This window comes from Scyliorhinus canicula, chromosome 4 (assembly GCF_902713615.1).
Source record: "Scyliorhinus canicula chromosome 4, sScyCan1.1, whole genome shotgun sequence".
Taxonomy (NCBI): Eukaryota; Metazoa; Chordata; class Chondrichthyes; order Carcharhiniformes; family Scyliorhinidae; genus Scyliorhinus; species Scyliorhinus canicula.
Window position 1 is genome coordinate 229,523,554 of NC_052149.1, and position 22,519 is coordinate 229,546,072.

Below are 22,519 nucleotides of genomic sequence, written 5' to 3' on the forward strand. Positions count from 1 at the left end.
ACAGTGGTTCTCATGCCGCGGTCCATGGACCCTTGGGGTTCTGCACAGCTCCCATGGAGTCTGTAATGCAGGGCCAGCTTTACAGGTGCATGGCCGCCTAGGGCACAATGTCAAGAATAAGAAAGTGTGTGACAATCGCAGCGTGTTTTCTTGTCCTTGTACTCCTGTCCTCCCCCTGCTCCTCTGGTGTTTGCACCGTGATCAGGATGATTTCTCAGCACTCAGGGTGATTGCTCAAAAATACATTGACTTTACAGTGGAAAGCAGGAACATCCATATCACTGATACCTGTAAATAAATGCCTGTCTTAAAAAAACATAATCTTTGCATTCAGCGCTTTGATATTATGCACATTATTTCATGCCATAATTAAATGGGAGACCTGAGATCATAAATGCATTTGAAAAGGAGTCCATTAATGAAAAAACTTGGAGAACCTGTCTAGCAACAACCACAACATTATTGGGCACAGATGTCTGTTTTAGGGAAGAAAGCCCTTCTCCTGTTCTAGGCCTATATCTGACTGCAGTCCTGCACTAACGTGGTTGACTCTTAACTCCCCTTTGAAATCTCAGAATGATTACAGCACAAAAAGAAGGCCATTTGGCCCATCGTGTACATATCAGCCTGTCATATATGCACCTGTTCTCCAAATAAACAATTCACCCAGTGCCGTTTCCCTGCCTTCTCTCCATAATCTATTCTTTATTTTCGGATAATAATCCATTTTCCTTTTGAATGCGTAGATTGATGCTACCTTCTCCACACTTGGGCAATACATTCCAGATCCTGGCCACACTGCATGGAAAAAGCAATTTTTAAAACCGATTTCCTTCAACCTATGCCCCTCATTCGCGATTCCCCCACCAAAGGAAACAGTTTTTGCACTGTCTACTCTGCAATTCCTTCACTATTTTGAATACCTCTGTCAAATCTCCTCTCCACTTTCTCTCCTCCAAGGAAAACAGTCCCAACTTCACAAATCTATCTCCATAACTGGCCAAAGCAAGTAACTCAGTTGAATAATGATGATGTACAATAAATGCTGACCTTGCCAGCGACATCCACATCCCAATACGAACAAAATTACATATAAAGATTCCTCTTTCCAATTCTGTTCTGTATCGGAAGGTAACGCCTTTTATGTTAAATTTAAGAGTGAGTTAAAACAGTCCATATAACACCTGAGTCAGTGGGTGGCTTTTATGAAATTGCATTGAAAGTTTGTTAATTTAGTGACAGAAGAGTGGTAAACTGATAAATAGAACCAAATTACCATTGCTATTACATTCCCATTGGTCAGCTCGGCAGTGACTAAGGGTATGAATTAATTCACTCCACTGTTGTCAGTGCTGAAATTAATTGGATACATTTGTGTAATGGTTATTTTGCAAGATTTATAATAGAGTGGCCTGGACTAAATAATAATGAATCAGTAAAGTGATAGAAGGGGTTATCAGTAGTTCAATTGCTTTGCAATAACCTACTCTTTGATGCTCAATCTGTGTTCCAAATGCAACAAGACCTGGACAACATCCAGGCTTGGGATGACAAGTGACAAGTAACATTTATGTCACACAAGTGCCAGGCAATGACCATCTCCACCAAGAGAGAATCTAATCATCGCCCGTTGAACAATATCCTGGGGGTATGATGAATGTAGAAATTGTTATATATTATGTTTTATATTTGCGGCAATAATATTATAAAACCTTGGTGTAAACTATATTCAGGCAGTATGTCTGCTAAAGCTATAAATAAACAGTCATAAAAGGCGAGGTTGTGATTGGTTTTGAACTATTTATTTGTTTACATATAGAAACTAATGGAACATTGCTATGATTGCCGGATATTCTCTGGAGAGTAGGTAATTTGAGGGGTTGCATTTAATCCTAGCTAAGAAGGTAATATGATATCTTAGTAGGATACAGATATATAATTAATGGGAGGAGCCAGGTCTGGCTGTGGTTTTGCAGTTTATCACAGGATACGCTCCAAATGTCTCCACACTGCTGAGCAAATAATCTGTCTGTTAACTTTATTTATAAGTGTCATTTGAACTGCATTGGGTTGCTTAATTGGAGTTAGTAGCAGGTATAGATAGTAAGTTCACGTTTTTCCTTTTTAAGAACTGTTTCATAAATAATTGTAAAGCTATTTCTTTGATAATGTGGTTAATTTTGTGTTTAAATTAAAGTTTGTTTTAGCATAAAAGATACCTATTGGTCAGTGTCATCACTCCTGGGATGAAGTATCCTTTTCTCAGAGTTTTACAAATTTTAAAAAAATAGTTTGGGGTTCTTGTCTGGTATGCTAACAAATGCTGGGGTCTGGGCCAGTATCCTAACAGGGTTATCAGAAGCTGAACTGAACTCGCCATATAATGCTGTTGCTTCAGGAGCAGGTCAGAGACTGGGAACCCTGCGGTGAGTAACTCCACTCCTGTCCACCATCTACAAGGTACAAGTCTGGAGTGTAATGGAATACTCTCCCCTTGCCTAATTTAGTGCAGCTCCAACAACATTCAAGAAGCTTGACACCATCCAGGACAAAGCAGCCCACTTGATTGGTACCCCTTCCATAATCATTCATTCCCTCCACCACCAATGCACAGTGGCAGCAATGTGTGCCATCTTCAAGATACACTGCAGGAACTTACCAAGGGTCCCTTGACAACACTTTCAAAACCCCCTACCACTACCGTCTAGAAGGAGAAGGGCAGCAGATACTTGGAAAAATCCCCCTCTAAGCTACTCACCATCCTGACTTGGAACTATGTTGCTATTCCTTCACTGTTGCTGGGTAAAAATCCTAGAACTCCCTCCCTAACAGCATCCTGGGTGTACCTACACCACTTGGATTGCAGTGGCTCAAGAAGGCAACTCACCACCACTTTCTCAAGGGCAATTAGGGATGGGCAATGGATGCTGGCGAGGCCAGAGAAACCCACATCCCTCGAATGAATAAAAAAAATAATCATGCCAAACTATAACAGTTTTGAGAATTTGAATTTATCTTTTGATTCCTTAGTAGAAGCTGGTCAAGAAAGCGGTAGATAGCTGTGCTGATGATGTGAGACAAAATAAGGTAGGAAGAGGCTCATTGAGTACTAAACATCAGAATGAACCCTTTTAGGCCAAGAGTCCTGTTTCTGTGCCGTACTTCTATATTGTTCACCGTCTTGAGATATCTGTACCTCTTTCTGCACCAATTCACTCATACATTGCCTACCCAGTGGTCCCCTGGGTTTCCTCAGCCTCTTGCTTCATGTTCCTCTGTATGCAGGACCAGGAAAGATATTTTACCTTCACAGTCTGTCCAAGCCATTTACTTTACAGGACCAGGAGAGATATTTTACCTTCACAGTCTGTCCAAGCCATTTACTTACAGACAAGTGAAGTTCTTGATTTTTTTTGAGTGTATTGTAAAACAACATTAGTTTAGCCTGAACTACCCATCAAAACTAACCATCCAGTTCAAAACCAGACAGGTCAGCAATTACTGTAGGTTATTTAAAGCCTTTTTCAAAAGCAAAAGGAAGACGACTGATCTTAAGAATGCAACTACCCGGGGCAGCACGGTGGCGCAGTGGATTACCCCTGCAGCCTCACGGCGCCAAGGTCCCAGGTTCGATCCAGGCTCTGGGTCACTGTCCGTGTGGAGTTTTCACATTCTCCCCGTGTCTGCATGGGTTTCACTCCCACAACCCAAAGATGTGCAGGGTAGGTGGATTGGCCACGCCAAATTGTCCCTTAATTGAAAAACATGCATTGGGTATTCTAAATTGATTTTTTTTTTAAAAAAAGAATGCCCTACCCTTTTTCGTAAAGGCTGTGTGCCTCAGTTCTGGCGATGAAAGTGCTTGTGGAATGTGCACTGGTAGCAAACTGCAAATAGTGAACATCTTTGTTCCCGATAGAGGATTTCCTTTCATATCCTCTCATTCCTCGTTTTTGTGATTCTGTTTTTTTTTTAATGTTAATTTGTCTGGTGGATTCATCCAGCGGAGAAGAGCTCTGTGCCTCAGCATGCTACATGTTTGGGAAGATTTATTAACTCAGTTGTTGGATGTATTGAGTGTGAAATTGTTTTGTTCCCTAACCCTGCTGCCTGAAGTTGGCTAATGAATAGATATGAAGAACAAGAGTGGGCCATTCAGTCACTCAAGCCTGTGCTGTCACTCAGTTCTCAAGGCCAAACACTTATCACAACTCAATTTGCCTGTCTTTGCTCCATATCCTTTGATTTCCTTGCCAAAAACATTACAATCTCAGTCTTTAAAATTACAATTGATCTCCAACATCTTCAGTCTTTTAGGGGAGAGAGTTTCAAGTTTCCACCATCCTTTGTGTGAAAGAAAAAACATTGTGCATTTTCCTTTTTAAAAAAGCAACATTTGGTTTGGTGCTCAGTCAGTGGTAATGATGCAGTGCTGGCACCCTGTCCAATACTGAACCAAAAATGACATAAAATGTAGTTGAAGATCAGCTGAACAGCTTAAGTCCATTCACTGAATCTCCTTCTGAAGCAGTCTGCCTCTTGGTCCATACCTTCCAACTTCTTGTGTTCAACTCATTGCATTCCTGTTGGGGAGTTAGAACTGTGAGCAACAAAACATTCAATCGCGGGATCATCTTCCCTTACTTGTTGGTTACTCGTCAAGTGATAGCTCAATTCAATTCAGCAATGACAACTCATCCATAGTTGCTGCTGAGCTGACGGATGGGTATTTAGAAGTAATTGTTCTATTCATCAATCTACCACTATCTGGCCACTAATTATCAAGAATTTCGATGCATTTTATAGAGAAATGCCTTTTGACATACGTCATATGCATGAATCTGTTTCCTTTAGTCTTGTTGATCTGGAAAATCTAAGCATTATCTGTATCCTATTTCTGTATTGTAGGTACCGTTAGACTCTTGGGGGAATTCATTTTAATTTTGGACTAGATTGGGTTGAGAATGATATTTTTAAAAAATCAAATTATCATTGGTCAAAACTGATTTACAATCCCAAACCTGAACCAAAACCACCTCCAACCTGCCCATTCAAGGATTTGTCTGACACAGGAGAGGGGTAGGGTTGTCTATTTAATGTAATGGATCTGAGGGCCTCATTTTTAAAATACAGACCTAACCCTGGCTAGGTGATGGGATGATGAGGGATACTTCCCAAATATCCACCAAGAAGTTACCAATTTCCCTACCAACAGAAACCCCCACCCCTCTACTATTGGCTCCCCAATCCACCCAGTTCTGCCACTGACACCTGCAGGATCCCTACCAGAGTGCATTCCACATGACTGAGACCAAAACCTGCTAATCAGGTTGATTGGATATTATCTAGGAACAGGAATAAGCCACTTGGCCCCTCAAGCAGACGATCATGGCTGATCTGATTGTAGCTGCAACTCCACATTCGCGCCTACCCCCAATAACCTTTCACCGTCTTGCTTACTCACCCCCTTGCTTATCAAGAGACTATCTGCCCCTACCTTAAAAACATTCCAAGACTCTGCTTCCACCACCTTTTGAGGAAGAGAGTTCCAAAGACTTACTGTCCTTGGAGAGAAATGAACTCTCCTAATCCCTGTTTCAAATGAGCCTCCCTCTGTCCTTGGCAGGCTGAGTGCAGTCCGTGAAGATGAACATTTTGCCACGTTTTCTGTTACTATTCCAATGTTTGTCGGTTTTATGCTAAAGGTGTTATTTGTGGGGGTGGAGTGGCTGATTTTGTCCTTTATTTGGGCGGGTAAGGTTGCTAGGATTTGTTGAACAGTCCAGCAAAGGGACCGGCAGTCAGGTGGTTTGGCATTGCCGGGCTTGATCTACTACTTCCCACACTGGACTCCCATCCAATGTGAGTCCCAAACTGGATGGGGCTGCGGGCATTGGCAATGGCCCCACTGCCATTCTCTCGAGTGATGTATTTGGGTAATCTGGTAGTGGTTGCAATTTTGAAAATCTGGGGTCAATTTTAGCAGCATTTTAAGATAGATAGGTTGTCAAAGCAGGCGCCGATTTGTGATAATCATATGTTTGAGCCGGCAAGACTGGATGCCAGGTTTTGGGGCTGGGTGGATAGGTGGATGGCATGGGGGTCTTGTTTCTGGGGGAGCCGTTCACGAGCCTGGAGACGCTGTCAGAGAAACTTAAATCTTCGCAGGCACAAACCGTAGATATCTGCAGGTGAGGGACTTTGCGAGGAAGCTTTTCCTGTTGATTCTGGTCACGCCGCCATCCTCACTGGTGGATAGGGTTTTGATGCTCGCGGGCCTGGAAAAGGGGAGTACCTCAGGAATTTGCGGGAGGATAATGGTGGAGGATACTGTGTCCTTGGTGGGGACCAAGGCCCAGTGGGAGGAGGAGTTGGGGGTAGCATTAGAGGAGTGGTTATGGTGTGAGGCCTTGCGCAGGGTAAACACCACTTTGTCATGCATGAGACTGGGGTTGATACTGTTGAAGGTGGTACACTGGGCATACTTAACTAGGACTAGGTTGAGTCGGTTGATTGAGGGGGTGGAAGATAAGTGTGAGCATGGTGGGAGGGGCCTTGCAAAGTATATGCATATGTTCTGGGCGTGTCCTGAGCTGGTGAGATTTTGGATCTCCTTCAGCACCATTTTGGAGATTTTACAGATGGATTTTGGAGCCCAGTTCCCAAGCAACCACCTTTGGGGTTGCAGGTGGGTACGTGGGTGGATGTCTTGGCCTTCATCTCGTTGATCGCTCACAGGCAGGTTCTGTTGGAGTGGAGGTCAGCTTCTCCACCCAGTGCCTCTTTGCATCTTGAGAAAGTTAATTACATGTCAAAGGGTGCAATTGAGGGATTCTACGAAAGAGGTGGTCTTTTATTTTAAAGAGCTAGTCACTGTCAGCTATTAATTATTAATATGAAGGGGGTGGTTGATGCTATTTTGTTTGGTTGTTTGTTTTTTATGGTTTGTATTTATGAAAAAACGTTTTATAAAAATATATATTTTTTTTAAATCTCTTTTAAATGAGCAATCCCTAAAGATTCTCCCTCAAGAGGAAGCATTGTTTCCACATTCACCCTGTCAAGACCCCTCGGGATCTTGCATGTTTCAATCAAGTTCCATTTGAAATGAAATGAAAATCGCTCATTGTCACAAGTAGGCTTCAAATGAAGTTACTGTGAAAAGCCCCTAGTCGCCACATTCCGGCGCCTGATCGGGGAGGCTGGTACGGGAATTGAACCGTGCTGCTGGCCTGCCCTGGTCTGCTTTCAAAGCCAGCGATTTAGCTGTGTGCTAAATCAGCCCCATTTGGGGATCCTGTTAGGAGAACAAAATGATGTGGTGTCAAAACTGCATAGCCTGCTGGGCATCAAACCTTGCTCAGAATATCTGCTCTTATCACCGTTGGGGCATAGTTCTCTGTGGAGCCTCCTCCGAGCTGAGTTGCCAACTCTACTTGGATGTGTTTCATTTTATAATTTCTTGCCTCCAAATGCCTCACCCAACATGTTCATCTTTGCAGTTCTCCTCCTTACCAAGGTCAACCAGAAGGTAAACCATTCCCTTGTTAGCCGATTGGACGATTTTTGACCATCGGTTAAACAAACTTTTCTTCCCGATTGTCGATATTTTTGTACCTGATAAACAAAACTGATTACAAGAAAGTGAAATAAAAAATTGTTCTTAATGACTGATTTTTCTACTGGGCTGCTTGCAACAGTATCTATCTCTACCAACTTCTCCAGCCCTACAAACCTGCTGAGATCCATGCATTTCTCCAGCTCTGTGGCTTCAGCTGTCAAGGTCCTTATCTTTGGAATTCCATCCATAAATCTTTCCACCTCTTCTCTTCCTTTAGGATATTCCTTAAAACCTACATCTTTGACAATTCTAATATGTGTCGCATTTTGCCTGAAAATGCTCCTCATAGATCAGGGGTGGGTAAACTACGGCCCGTGGGCTGCATGCGGCCCGCCAAAGGTCTTTATGCGGCCCACCAAGATCAAGTCATAAAAAAAATTTTTTTTTAATTTTTCTTTTAAAATTTTTTTTTAAAATAAGGTTAATTGGGGTTGGGTTAATTGGGTTACTGGTATAGGGTGGATACGTTGACTTGAGTAGAGTGATCATTGCTCGGCACAACATCGAGGGCCGAAGGGCCTGTTCTGTGCTGTACTGTTCTATGTTCTATATGAGGCGCCCAGAATCATAACCGGGTGAAGCGCCATTTTTGAAAAGTAGAGAAAAAGATGGCTAAAGGCAGGATGCTGCCGGGGAAGCGCTGAGGTATATGCCGCATGCTAATTGGTTACAACCGGGACTATTAATTAATATACTGTGCGGCCCTTTAAAATTGTGAATTTCTGAATGTGGCCCTTGCACGGAAAAGTTTGCCCACCCCTGTCATAGATTATCCCTCGGGCATCAGTGATAAGCCTTGTAAATGTGTTGGGTTCCCAAATCACTGACAGCAAGGAATTTCAACAATGAATAATCTATTCACTAACGTAGCAACTACTTAACACTTGTGCTCTGACCACACTCCTGGGGTTAACTCCCCCTTTCCTGTAACATGACCTCTTTTGTAGCCGAGTCATCATGTTCGCATGTGACCACTTGGCCTATACCAGGGGTGGGCAAACTTTTCCATGCAAGGGCCACATTCAGAAATTCACAATTCACAAAGGGCCGCATAGTATATTAAGTAAAATAATTACTTCACCCGGTTATGATTCTGGGCGCCTCATATAGAACATAGAACAGTACAGCACAGAACAGGCCCTTCGGCCCTCGACGTTGTGCCGAGCAATGATCACCCTACTCAAGTCAATGTATCCACCCTATACCAGTAAGTAATCCAACAGCCCCCCACCCCCATTAACCTTAAAAAAAAATTATTTTTTTTTAAAACTTTTTTTTAAAAAAACATTTTTTTTTTTTTTTTTTTAATGACTTAGTGGGCCGCAGAAATACCTTTGGCGGGCCGTAGTTTGCCCACCCCTGGCCTATACCTTCCCCATTTAGCTGGAACACCCAGTGGCATGAGATGTAACCGTGTATGCAGTAGGAAACTGTGCACAGACCATTTTGTAAGATACAAGTTAAACAGGCTAACAATGCATAACTATTTGGATAAAGCTGTTGCAGCTCATGCGTAGCCCATTGTGCATCTTTTGCATTCCACCAACTTTTGGTGTAAAGACTAGATTCGAAAAACCGTTCTAGATTAGGTGTAACCCCGTGTTTGGTTTCCTCAGGCACCCTGATAGTATGGTTAGTCCGGTTGGTGGTGTTGTTGGCTTTCTCTGGCCAGTGTCCTTAGTGTAGACGACCCAAAGCATTCTGTCAGCATTGCTCCATTGCTCATAAACTGAGGTGTGCAGTCCTGTGCACATTTCTCTGAGTGAACGACCTGTTCCACCAAACTGTTTGGCTGTGGATATCGAGGGCTGCTCATGATAGGCTCAAAGTCCTATCCGTGTCCAAAGTTCTGTGACGGTGTTGACACTCTCGCAATAGAGTGTTGTTGGAAGCTCTCTAACTTTGCTGCTTTTACTGTGTTCCAATTCAGTCACCTTACTGACGCTCCGACCCATGGAGGACTGACCAGCTGCCTTGCTGCTAATGGCAGAGGATGGCTGCCATGGTTTCAGTCAGCAGCACTTAGCAAAGTGTTTCCATTTCCCACATATGTTACATCTTTTACCATTGGCAAAAGCAAGCTGTCCTGTCAGAGGGTCCTGGCCACTGCAGTTGAAGCAGAGCACCTCCTATACGGCGGACACTTCTATTTCCCACCTAAAATCTCTACTTTTGTTTTTCTGATTGTTCACTAAGCATATATATACTAATAGCTGCTTGCAACATTGATTTTTCACTTGCAGCAGCTGCTTGCACACTAAATTGCCATGAATTCCACAAACTGTTCGATCCCTGATTAGTTCTTCAGTGAGAGCTCCAAATGCACATTTCTTTGACAATATTTTCAGGGTGGCCGTGTGAGATTATATTGATTCATCTGCTCTTTGGTTTGTTAAAATGGATGTTTTCTCATCGAGGATTTGTTTTTTTATTGGGAGATGGATATTCTTGAACATTTTAGGATTATTTCAGGATTCTTTTTTCCCTCCATCCAGAAAACAAACAACTCAAATTTTTCGATGGTCTTGCAGCCTGCTAGATTTAATAATAAGCCTGTATCTTTTTAAACGTGTCAGGCAATGCAGCACCGCAGCAAATTCCTCAGACTTTTCCCAATACCTACAATATTTTCATCAAAGATGAGTGGGTCGATGCAGCAAAGTCCTTGTGCCATATTGCCAACTCCTGACACCATGTAAATGTGTGGATTCCCGAATTGCTGACAGCACGGACTTTCAACAAAGAAAAGCTTATTCATCAGCTTAGCAGCTACTTCCACGCTAGTGTTGTGCCCACGCTCCTGGAGATAGCTCCCGATAGTGACCGCCTACATAGGCACATCATCACATTCTCACGTGACTACCAGGCCTACAAGCCTCACCATCGATGTTGTTTGTAAGCTGTGGAACTTTCCCTGTAAGACGTTCAAATGTGTGGCCAAATGTCAATTTTAAAGGGACTGTGTAGTGCAGTAAGCCAGCCATGCACACCAAAAGTAGTTAGAGGGAACATTGCTTGCCACTCTGCCCGAAGCTATGTGGATGGTCCTTTAGGTCAGAGGAATCAGGCAATTGGGTGTAATAGTGTAGTTGTATGTTACTGGACTAGTGATGATAGAGAACAAAGTTCACATCCCACGCTAGGCATCTTGAGAAATTGAATTCAGGTTTTACAAAGAAGGAATGTGAAAGTTGGAGAGGTTAGATATGTATCCACTAACGTTTAGAAGAGTAAGGCAACTTGATCAAAACCGTTTGCGATCCTGTGGGGTATTGACAGACTGAATATGGAGAGGATATTTCCTCTTGTCGGAGAATCTAGGGCTACGGTTCATTGTTTAAAAATACTCATTTAAGACCGAGATGAGAATTTCTTTCTCTCAGAGGGTTATGAGTTTCTGGAACATTCTTCCTCAAAAGGCAGTGTAAGCAGAATCTTTGAATATTTTTAAGGCGGGGCCAGATGGATTTTTGAACAACAAGTGGGGTGAAAGGTTATTAGGGGTCGGCAGGAATGTGGGGTTGAAGTGACAGTCAGATCAGCCACCATCTTATTGAATGGCGGAGCAGGCTCAAGGGGCTGAGTGGCCTACTCCTCCTAATTCATAAATCCCAACTAATGTCCTTTCAGGAAAGAAACCAGGTGTCTTTACGTAGTCTGGGTCTAGAATTGACTTAGTCCCATTACTGACCTGCAAGTAGCCCAGTGAACCATTCAATTGGGCAATGAGGCGAGGGTCAATAAATGCCAATTGGCATCGACATCCGAGAATACAAAATAAAACTCTAGCTGCTGCTGGACCAGGGCACTGTTCACCTTGATGCGGTTTCATGAGATTTAAATTCAACTGATCTGGCAATATAACCCAGCATCCTGTTAACTTTGGCTTTCCTTGCAATGAAGAAACAATTCCTTCACCACCTGCAGTGCTAATTTGTGCTGAATTTGGTTTGTTATTTGGCACTGCCGAGCTATATTCAGATTAGGTTCCATTGAATCTCTAATTAAACATAATACTTGTAAAGTTGCTAATTTTATGTTGATCAAGTCAACACTACATGGCCTTTATGGCTCCTAGAGACGTGAAACGTTCCTAATGTGAAACCAGAAGTTATTACAATATTAGGAGAACAGCTGGAGGTGTGTCTTAGGAATTCACAGCAGCTGTATCTTTGTTTTAAAATAATGAAAAAGTATCATGCATTGTACACTGATCTGTGCAGTTCAAAGTCAGCAAGAAAAACTAGATGCAACAAAATGAGTTATGAAAATCTGGTTTCTATTTAATCCCCATTTTGGCTGAAAATGCGTCAAAATAGTGCATAACTGTAGTTTCCTGTATGTAGCTTTCAAGACATCTTGAGAATGGACAACTGGCTCATCATTTACTGATTATCGTTTTTATTCAATGTTGTAGAGATTATCACTACGTATGTGCTACTTCATGAGTCTGCTTCCCCTCTTCCTCTCTTCTGCTTTATCCTTACAACCTCCTCACTCCACCCAAGAACTCTGTTCCTCAGATTTTAGCCTCTTCTGCTCTATCCCTTTCCTTCACCAAACAACTAATGGCCATAACATCAGCTGTTAGGCCTCGTACTCTGAAATTTCCCAACTTTTGGTCATCCTTCCTAATTTCCCCTTCGTTAGTATGATGTCTATTGTTATCTCTGAAGCATCTTGGTGCATTTTTAAATTCTAGAGGAGCTATATAAATGCAAGTTGTTATATCAGTTTGCGAAATATTTACAGCACAGAAATGCGCCATTGAACCTCCTCCCCACTTATTTCCTCTAATTACACATCTTTCTATTCCTTTCTCTTGCATGTGTTTATCCCTTGAATGTAGCTATGCTAATCGCCTGAACCACTTGTGTAATGGGTTCCACGTTCCTGCCATTTTCTTGGAATTTTTGATGAATTTGGCATCTAGTTCACCCTGTGGTTTAGAAGATTGCAGCTTCAAGATCTGTTCCTGAAACAGGCACCCTGCTGCACCGTGGCAATGCGGCATTGTCAGACATGCACTTGTGATGTTTCCTGTGACAGTGGTTCCTTTTTTTCGAAATTTAGAGTACCCAATTCTTTTCTTTCTGCAATTAAGGGGCAATTTAGTGTGGCCAATCCACCTACCCTGCACATCTTTTTGGGTTGTGGGGGTGAGACCCAGGGAGAATGTGCAAACTCCACACGGGCAGTGACCCGGGGCCGGGATCAAACCCGGGTCCTTGGAGCCATGAGGCAGCAGTGCTAACCACTGCGCCACCGTGCCGCCCAACAGTAGTTCCTTTTGTCTGTCCAGGTGATTCAAGTATACTTGGCCAATACTCGTCCCTCTCATGCATTTTCTTTTTAAAAAAAAATAAATGAAGGGCTCATTTGTGTCACTACAGTTTGTGGGATTTTTCTTTGTACAAAACAGAAAATTAATTAGTTTTCCATTCTGATTCTTAATTCATTGTATGTTAAGACATTGTATGATGAGTTACGGAGACTACAATAGTCTCACAGTTTAGTAAAGTTGAAACTCAGGTGTGTTCTTGCACAGTGTTTCACCAACGCAACACGGTACAGTATTGCAGTGCTTATTTCACTGAACTACGAATCAGAGGCTTGGATATATGGGAGCTCAAATCCCAACATGGCAACTTCAGTCCTTAAATTAATTCTTCAAATTTAAAAAGAAAAGTTGGTCCCAATAAAATTGACCCTGAAGCTGTCAGACGCCGGTAAAAGAATCCAATTGAGGGAAGAAAATCTGCCGACCTTAGCTGAACTGGGACTATAACATAACTCCAATCCCGCATTAAAACTTAACTAGCTTCTGAAGTGGCCCCAGCAAGCAGTTCAGTTCTATCAAAAAAACACTTTGAATGACTACGAGTGAGCAATAAATACCGACAGCTGAATGAATAAAATTGTAATTAAGGCGTCAAAGCCATAAAAAGCTATTTCTAGTCCCGAGCAGAAAAACTGTACTACAATCTTGTTTTATATTCGCATTTTAGTCTGGGTTGCTTTCACTCTTGAGCGCCTTTCTTCACCTTCTGAGGAGCATGAAGAGATCACTATCACTGGGATAGGGGAGTGGGCCGAGGGGTTTGTCCACACTACATGGGCCATATGGCCTCTTTCTGCACTGCAGGGATTCTATGGATATTTTTGTATTCCACATTTTCAATTTTATACATAACAATAAAACAATAACATTCAGCCAAAACCACCCCACCCCAACTAAAATAATCGTTCTTCTGTTTGCGGGAGCTTACTATGTACAATTTGGTTATTGTGCAATCTAGACTTCAACAATGCTGACATTTTGAAAGTACTAAATTAACTAAAACCCCATATCCGTACATTACCCACCTTGAGCACCGTAACTGATGCACCACCTTATTCACGGATAATAGGTCAAACTGCATCTGCAGCTTCTTCCTACTAGCCAGGATCGAGTAGGGTCACTCCAGTACCTACCATCTACCTCCAAGATCTCATCTACCAACCTTTGGCATTCTTCTCTTGCCTCCCTATCCACCTCAGCCTTAAGCAAGATTATCTCCCCTCTCACCACCATCTTCAGGGCCTCCCACAGTACCGAGGGGAAAACCTCCCCTGGGTTTTGTTAAACCCCACATACCCATCAACCACCTTTGCCACCTTCACACAAAATCCCAAATTTGCCAACAGCCCCACATCAAACTCCATGCCTGCCGCTGAACTGGCCCCGTCTCCAAAACCATATCTACCAAGTACAGAGCATTATCCAAAACAACTATTGCAGAATATTCCACTTTCCTCACCCCTGGCAACAGAGACTTCCCCATAGGAATTCTAAGGATTACTTTGAAAAGATGCAGTTTCAAAAGTTGCAGCATTGAGTGTGCACAGGTAACACTTGTGTTCGGCAAGCTTTGTAGATGAGTGGAGCAGTTCTTCCTCGAGTGCAGTTACTGTTAGGTCCAAGGGGCTTTTTGTACTGCCCAGAAAATTTGTACATCACTTCAAATTTAAATTTCAGTTAATCCTACCAAGCCAATTGATTCTAAGTATCTTCATAAAGAGGCTGCTTGTTCTTTTCATACCAACACAGCTTAAACTTGCATCTTTTCAAATAGACTATAGTTCAAAGCCCTTCACAGGAGCTTAGTCAGGCAAAAATTGACATCAAACACGAGAAAGGAGAGAATGAGATGGGGCTTGTGGAGGAAGCTGGTGACCAGCAGTTTGGCCAAAGAGTTAAGTTTTAAAGAAAGAACTTGCATTTCTCTAGCACCTTTCTTGAACTTGGTCTCCCTAAGAACTTTACAGTTAATTTAGTACTTTCAAAATGTCAGCATTGTTGAAGTCTAGAATTTTGATTAATTAATTTATTGTCACATGTACCGAAGTACAGTGAAAAGTATTTTTCTGCGGCCGAGGGAACGTACACAGTACGTACATAGTAGACAAAAAGAATAATCAACAGAGAGCATTGACAAATGGCACATCAACAAACAGTGATTGGTTACAGTGCGGAACAAGGGGCCAAACAAAGCAAACACATGAGCAAGAGCATCATAGGGCGTCGTGAATAGTTTTCTTACAGGGAACAGATCAGTCTGAGGGGGAGTCGTTGAGGAGTCTTGTAGCTGTGGGGAAGTAGCTGTTCCTATGTCTGGATGTGCGAGTCTTCAGACTTCTGTACCTTCTGCCTGATGGAAGGGCCTGGAAGAAGGCAATGCCTGGGTGGAGGAGTCTTTGATAATGCTGTATGCCTTCCTGTAGACAGAATCAATGGTAAGGTGGCAAGCTTGTGAGATGCGCTGGGCTGAGTTCATCACAGTGCTGTCTGCCTTCCTGAGGCAGCGAGAGGTGTATACAGAATCAATGTGGGGGTGGCAAGTTTGTGTGATGCGCTGGGCTGAGTTCACCACAGTCTGCAGTTTCTTGCAATCTTGGACTGAGCAGTTGCCATACCAGGCTGTGATGCAGCCAGATAGGATGCTCTCTATCGCACATCTGTAGAAGTTTGTGAGAGTCGATGCGAACATGCCAAATTTCTTTATCTTCTGTGGGAAGTAGAGACGTTGTTGGGCTTTCTTGACTGTTGCATCAATGTGAGTGGACTAGGACAGACTGTTGGTGATGGTGACCCCCAGGAACCCCCCAGAAAACACGATAACTAAATTGTACAGAGCAAGCTCCCGCAAACAGAAATATGATTATTTTAGTGACATTGGTTGAGCTGTAAATATTGGACAGGGCACTGGGAAGAACTCCCCTGTTCCTCTTCAAATAGTGTCCTGGACGCCTTCATAACCACCTGAGAAAACAAAATGGAGCTTCAATCTTACCTGAAAGATGGCGCGTCCGACAGTGCAGTGTTCCCTCCGCACTACTCTGGCGGTGTCAACCTGGATTATGTGCTTGTATAGCTGAAGCTGGACTTGAACTCAAAGCATTTGAGTCGAGATTGCTACCTACCCACTGAGCTGCAGCTAAGAAATGGAGTTTCAGCAGAAGATCAGACATGGTCTTATTTAATGGTGGAACAGGCCCAAGGAGCCGAATGGTTCTCTCTCCCTTCTATTTCTTATCTCGTTAAGGAAGGAGATGCCACCAAGGAGGGAATTACAGGAATTGGGGCCTATGTAAGTGGAGGCATGACCACCAATAGTGGGATGAAGAGGTAGGAACAAGAATGAAAGTGATTCACCTCATGGGTGAAGCCTCTGTACAATGCTCCCATGGCGAGCATATGGACAAACAACACCAGCTCCCAGCTGCAAATTTCCAGCTGCACAGGAGCACCAGGCAGGGATGCACGATGTCGTCACTGCTGTTCACCCTAGCGATCGAACCATTAGCGATGGCTCTCGGAACAGCAAAGAACTGGAAGAGGAGGCAGAAAGCATAGAGTCTCACTCTACATGGATGACCTGCTCCTCTACATCGCAAGGAGGAAATGGGAGGAAGACTTGGGGTTCGAAATAGGATGGAGACTCTGGAGCGAAGCAATGCACAGGGTCAACTCTTCCTCCACATGCGCGTGGCTCAACCTAACGCAGCTAAAAGTGGTACATAGAGCCCACTTGACCAGAACCCGAATGTGCAGGTTCTTCCCGGACGTGGAGGATAGATGCGAACAATGCCAAGGAGACCCGGCCAACCACGCTCACATGTTCTGGTCTTGCCCCAGACTTGCTGGGTACTGGACAGCCTCCTTCGAGACAATGTCCAAAGTGGTGGGTATGAGGGTGGAGCCATGCCCAAAATTGGCAATGTTCAGGGTATCAGACCAGCCAGATCTCTTCATGGGGAGGAGGGTGGACGCCCTTGCCTTTGCCTCCCTGATCCCATGGTGAGCCTACAATCCTCCCTATCCTCCCCCTCCAGCTCCTCTCTCTTGACCCAACCCCTGCCTTCCCCCCTTTTCACTGCTGTTCCCATTTTTTTCTTGCTGGGTTTTGCTACCCCACCTCACCCACTCTCCGGTCCTCCCTCGCTTTCCTCTTTCTATCTTGTCCTGGCTATTTCCCCCTGACTACTGGCAATGTATTTATTTAAGTGTTGGCCACAAACACGTCTCGCTGAAGAGTCGGGTGAATGGCTCCCATGTTTTGTGAAAGCCCTCTTCTGACCCACGGATGGTGAATTTGATTTTCTTCATTTTGAGAAATTCTGATAGGTCGGACAGCCAGTCTGCAGTCTGGATGAAGTGAGGAGATTAATAGGGGTGCTTAAATAAAGCAAATAAGACAAACTCTTTCCCATGGCCAAAGGGTTAATAACCAGGTGGCACAGATTTACGGTGATTGTCAAAGGTGACCGGGAAAAGCTTTTCTGTCCAATGCATTGTTAGAATTTGGAATGCACTTCTGGTGGAAGTTGCAGTGTCGGCGAAGTGGGCGGAGTTGCTGGGGTTGCAATTGGAGGATGGGGTGTGGTGCGAAGCCCTGCGGCGAGTGAATGCAATGTGTGTGAGATTAGGGTCGATACAGTTGAAGGCGGTGCATAGGGCCCATTTGACACTCTAGGTCCTAGACTCTAGGATGAGCAGGTTGTTTGAGGGAGTGGAGGATAAGTGTGAGAAGAGCCTGGCTAATTGTGCACATGTTCTGATTGTGTCCTAAGCTCGTGAGGTTCTGGGTCTCCTTCTTGAGCACAATCTCAGTGATTCTACAAATTGAACTGAAGCCCTGTCCCTTGGGGGCCATATTTAGGGTGTCAGACCTGCCGGAGCTGCACACTGAGGCGCTGATTGCTCAAAGGCGGGTGCTGATGGGGTGGATGTCAGCTTCTCCACCCAGTGCCTCAGTGTGGCTGGGAGATCTTATGGAGTTTTTATATCTTGAGAAAGTTAGCACACCGTGAGGGGGTTTTTTGATTCACGAGGGAGGGGGAAGGTTTCAGGTGGTTTGTTATTGTTTTACTGTTGCGTATAAAATTGAAACGGTTGAGTAAAAAAATATGATCAGGTGGTGGAGACTGATTCAGTAGTAGCTTTCGAAATGGAGTTGGCAATATTTTCTCCTTCAAATATTAAATTGAGATGTGGGGATAAATTGGGGGAGTGGAAGTAACTGGATTGTTCTATAGAAGAGCCAGCACAGACTCAAATGGGCCAAATGGCCTGCTGTGCTATATTATTGTATGGTTCTATGGTTACACCGTGAAATTCACTGTCTCGGGAAGTGATTGAGGTGAGTGCCTTAGATGCATTCAAGGGGAAGCTAAACAAACCGCGTGAGGGAGAAAGGAAGAGAAAGAAGGATATGCTGATAAGATAATGTGAAGCAGAGGGGGAAGGTTTTTTGAAGCATAAGCACTGGGGTGATTCAGTTGGCCTGTTCCTGTGCTGCAAATGTTGTGTCGTTCTATATTCGGTTTGGAACATTCATCTTTAGTTAAACCTGTTTGTTTCTGTCACTGTCTGTGCGGAGTCTGCACATTCTTCCCGTGTCTGCGTGGGATTCCTCCGGGTGCTCCGATTTCCTCCCACAGTCCAAAGATCAGCTGGTTAGGTTGAATGGCTATGCAAAATGCTAAATGTCCAAAAAGTTTAGTTGGGGTTACGGGGATGGGGTGGAGGTGTGGGCTTGGGTGGGGTGCTTTTTCCAAGGGCCGGTGCAGACTCAATGGGCCGAATGGCCTCCTTCTGCACTGTAAATTCTATGAAATTCTATGATTCTTTGTCCTGTTTCCCCACTCTAGTCAGTGTTAATCTTGACAGCTGTGGTCAGGAGTTATGCCACACCGCGCACACAATGAGTCTGTCATCACACCAGCTGTTTGAGTGGGAGGAACAGGGGAGGACTTGCAATCTATCTCAGTCTCACGACAATGGAGAGCTACCCTCTGGGGAACAAGGCAGTCAGGACCCAGATCCACGGAAATGTGTGCAGTTTGTTCATTCATTCATCTCACCAGGGAGTGCTCCATGAAGTTGACTAAATTGATTGTAGGCAACGGTCCAGATTAGCCAGCACTGGATTGTTATTAAAAAGGCTATTATTAGTGCAGTGAACAGTATTTAGATGGAATATAATTGCTTTATTTTCTGTCTAATTTTTAGCACAAGGTACAGTTAACTATATTTGAAAGTGCCATTTTTATTTTTTTCCCTATTCCCATCACATGGACCCGTAGAATCATTAGTAACAGTTAACTTGAAAATAAAGGATTAACGCAGATATACATCTGCTCAAATAATTATTTGAACTGGTATATTTTCCCCGTCACAATTGCACCTCTGTAACAGTCTTGGCAGCTTCAGCACGGGTCTCTTGATGTGGTCAGCAATTTGTTTCTCCAGAGTTGACCGCAGCAAATTTCTATTGAACGCCCCCGACAATGACCGTTTGCTGAGCCGCATACAAATTGGAACAAGCTCAACATTGGCTCCATGCTTGAAAGCTGCAGTATTCCCTGCATTCTTGTTTGCTGCCTTAATTTTGGGAGAGAAAAAGCTGGCAGGGATTTTGATTTTGGAGAGCATGACTGAATTACTTGCCACCTGTGTCACTCCTGGTGCTGGTTCAAGTTTCAGAACACTGTCTTGCACCATTGATGGCTACCTTATTGGTCAGAGTGTGAAACGCGCATTCCTAACATTAGGCTTTTGTAACTTGGAGCCTAATCTCTGCAATTCACTCTCTAAACCCCTCTCCTCTTCTTTAAGATGTTTCTTAAAATCCAGCTTTTTGACTGAAACCTTTGGTCACTTGTCCTAATAGCTCCTATGTGACACTTTGTCACTTTTTTTTCTGATTACGTTCCTGCAAAGTGACTTTAAAAACCTTTCAATGGGCTGGAGCTTTCTTTCAAATGAGATCTTAAACTGGGATCCCCACCTGCCTCTGCGGGTAGATGTAAGAGATCCCATAGCACTATTTCAAAGAAGAGAGAGTGTTGTTCCTGGTATCCTGCCCAATATTTATCCTTCAACATCTTAAAACAAATTATCTGATCATTATCACATTGCTTGTTTAAGGGATCTTGCTGCGTGCGAATAGGTTGCTGCATTTTCTACCTGACGACAGTGACTGTTTTATTCTTCAATGGGATGTGGACATTTCCTACACATTCCTAATTGCCCTCGAAGGTGACAGCGAGCCAGCTACAACCTTGTGGCTTACTGGGCCATTTCAGAGGGCAGGTAAGAGTCAGTCATGTTGCTACGAGTCTGGGGTCAAATGTAGGCCAGGGCGAGGTCAGGAGAACAGATTTCTTTCCCTGAAGGACATTAGTAAACCAGATAGGTTTCTATGTCAGTCGATGATAATTCATGGTGCCCATTATTTTTTTTAAATAAACATTTTATTGAGGTATTTTTGGTATTATAACAACAACACAATAAACGATGTACATGAAACTATAAACATAGTGCAAAAGCCGTCTCCCTCCCTTACAGGTCCCACCTTTATTAACCCCCTACTCTAAGCTAAACTAACCCCCCCCCCCCCCCCCCCGCTTCTGCTGACGATTAATTTTCCGCAAAGAAGTTGACGAATGGCTGCCACCTCCGGGCGACCCTGAACAGTGACCCTCTCAAGGCGAACTTGATTTTCTCCAAACAGAGAAAGCTAGCCATGTCCGATAGCCAGGTCTCCGCCTTCGGGGGCTTTGAGTCCCTCCAAGCTAATTGTATCCGTCTCCAGGCTACCAGGGAAGCAAAGGCCAGAACGGCTGCCTCTTTCTCCTCCTGGATTCCCGGGTCTTCCGACACCCCGAAAATCACCACCTCTGGACTCAGTGCCACCCTTGTTTTTAACACCGTGGACATGACATCTGCAAACCCCTGGCAAAATCCCCTAAGCTTCTGACATGCCTATAACATGTGGACATGGTTCGCTGGTCCTCCCGCACATTTTGCACACCTGTCTTCCACCTCAAAGAATCTGCTCATCCGGGCCACTGTCATGTGAGCCCGGTGAGCGACCTTAAATTGTATCAGGCTGAGCCTGGCACATGTTGCGTCCGACCATAGACTATCCACTATCCTCCCAGCTCCTCCTCCCACTTGCGCTTCAGCTCCTCGGTCTGCGTCGCCTCTGGAAACTACCCTGTCCTGAATTCCACCTTAGCAGTACAAAGAACATAGAACATTACAGCGCAGTACAGGCCCTTCAGCCCTTGATGTTGCGCCGTCCTGTGAAACCCCTGTAAAGTCCCTCTACACTATTCCCTTATCGTCCATATGCCTATCCAATGACCATTTGAATGCGTTTAGTGTTGGCAAGTCCACTACTGTTGCAGGCAGGGCATTCCACGCCCTTACTACTCTCTGAGTAGGAGCGGGAAGGTTGACACCTGTTTACATAGGAAGTCCCGCACCTGCAGATACCTGAATTTGTTTCCCCTCGACAACCAAAACTTCTCCAGTGCCCTCTTACTCGGAAAGCTCCCCTCGATAAACATTTCCCCCATTCTCTCAATCCCTGCTCTCCGCCATATCCGGAACCCCCCATCCATACTTCCCGGGCAAACCAGTGATTATTTTGGATTGGGGACCAGACCGATGCTCCCACATGTCTCCTCCATTGCCCCCAGACTCTCAGGGCCGCCACCACCACGGGGCTGGTGGAGTACCGTGCCGGCGGGAACGGCAGAGGCGCAGTTACCAACGCCCCAAACTGGTGCCCTTGCATGAAGCCGCCTCCATACGCTCCCATGCCGACTCCTCCCCCACCATCCACTTCCTGACCATGGCTATATTCACCACCCAGTAACAGTTACTAAAATTTGGCAGCACCAGCCTGCCCTCTCCCCGACTCCGCTCAAGCATTACCTTCCTTACCCCGGGGTCTTGCCCGCCCAAGCAAAGCCAGAGATCACTTTGTTGACCCGTTTAACAAAGGACCGCAGAATAAAGATGGGTAGACATTGAAACACAAACAGAAATCTCGGGAGAACCATCACCTTCACCGTCTGCACCCTCCCAGCTAATAACAACGGGAGGGCGTTCCATCTCCGAAAACCGTCCTTCATTTGGTCTACTAGCCGGGCCAGATTTAATTTATGCAGTCGGTCCCATTCCCGCGCCACTTGAATGCCTAGCTACCTAAAACTTTCCCCTACTAATCTAAACAGCAGCTCCCCCAGTCGCCTTTCCTGTCCCCATGCCTGGACCGCAAACTTCTCACTTTTCCCTTGTGAAGGGTAGGTCATGCCTCACAAACCTTATCGAGTTCTTTGAGAAGGTGACTGAACAGGTAGACGAGGGTAGAGCAGTTGATGTGGTGTATATGGATTTCAGTAAAGCGTTTGATAAGGTTCCCCACGGTTGGCTATTGCAGAAAATACGGAGGCTGGGGATTGAGGGTGATTTAGAGATGTGGATCAGAAATTGACTAGTTGAAAGAAGACAGAGGGTGGTGGTTGATGGCAAATGTTCAGAATGGAGTTCATTTACGAGTG

The 22,519-nt window shown here is 44.4% G+C and overlaps 1 protein-coding gene across 1 annotated transcript in view; it reads left to right on the plus strand.

Moving 5' to 3' along the window:
- The window catches only part of mgat4b (alpha-1,3-mannosyl-glycoprotein 4-beta-N-acetylglucosaminyltransferase B), a 366,555-nt gene that overhangs the window by 291,621 nt on the left and 52,415 nt on the right, over window positions 1-22,519 (plus strand). The window lies entirely within an intron of this gene.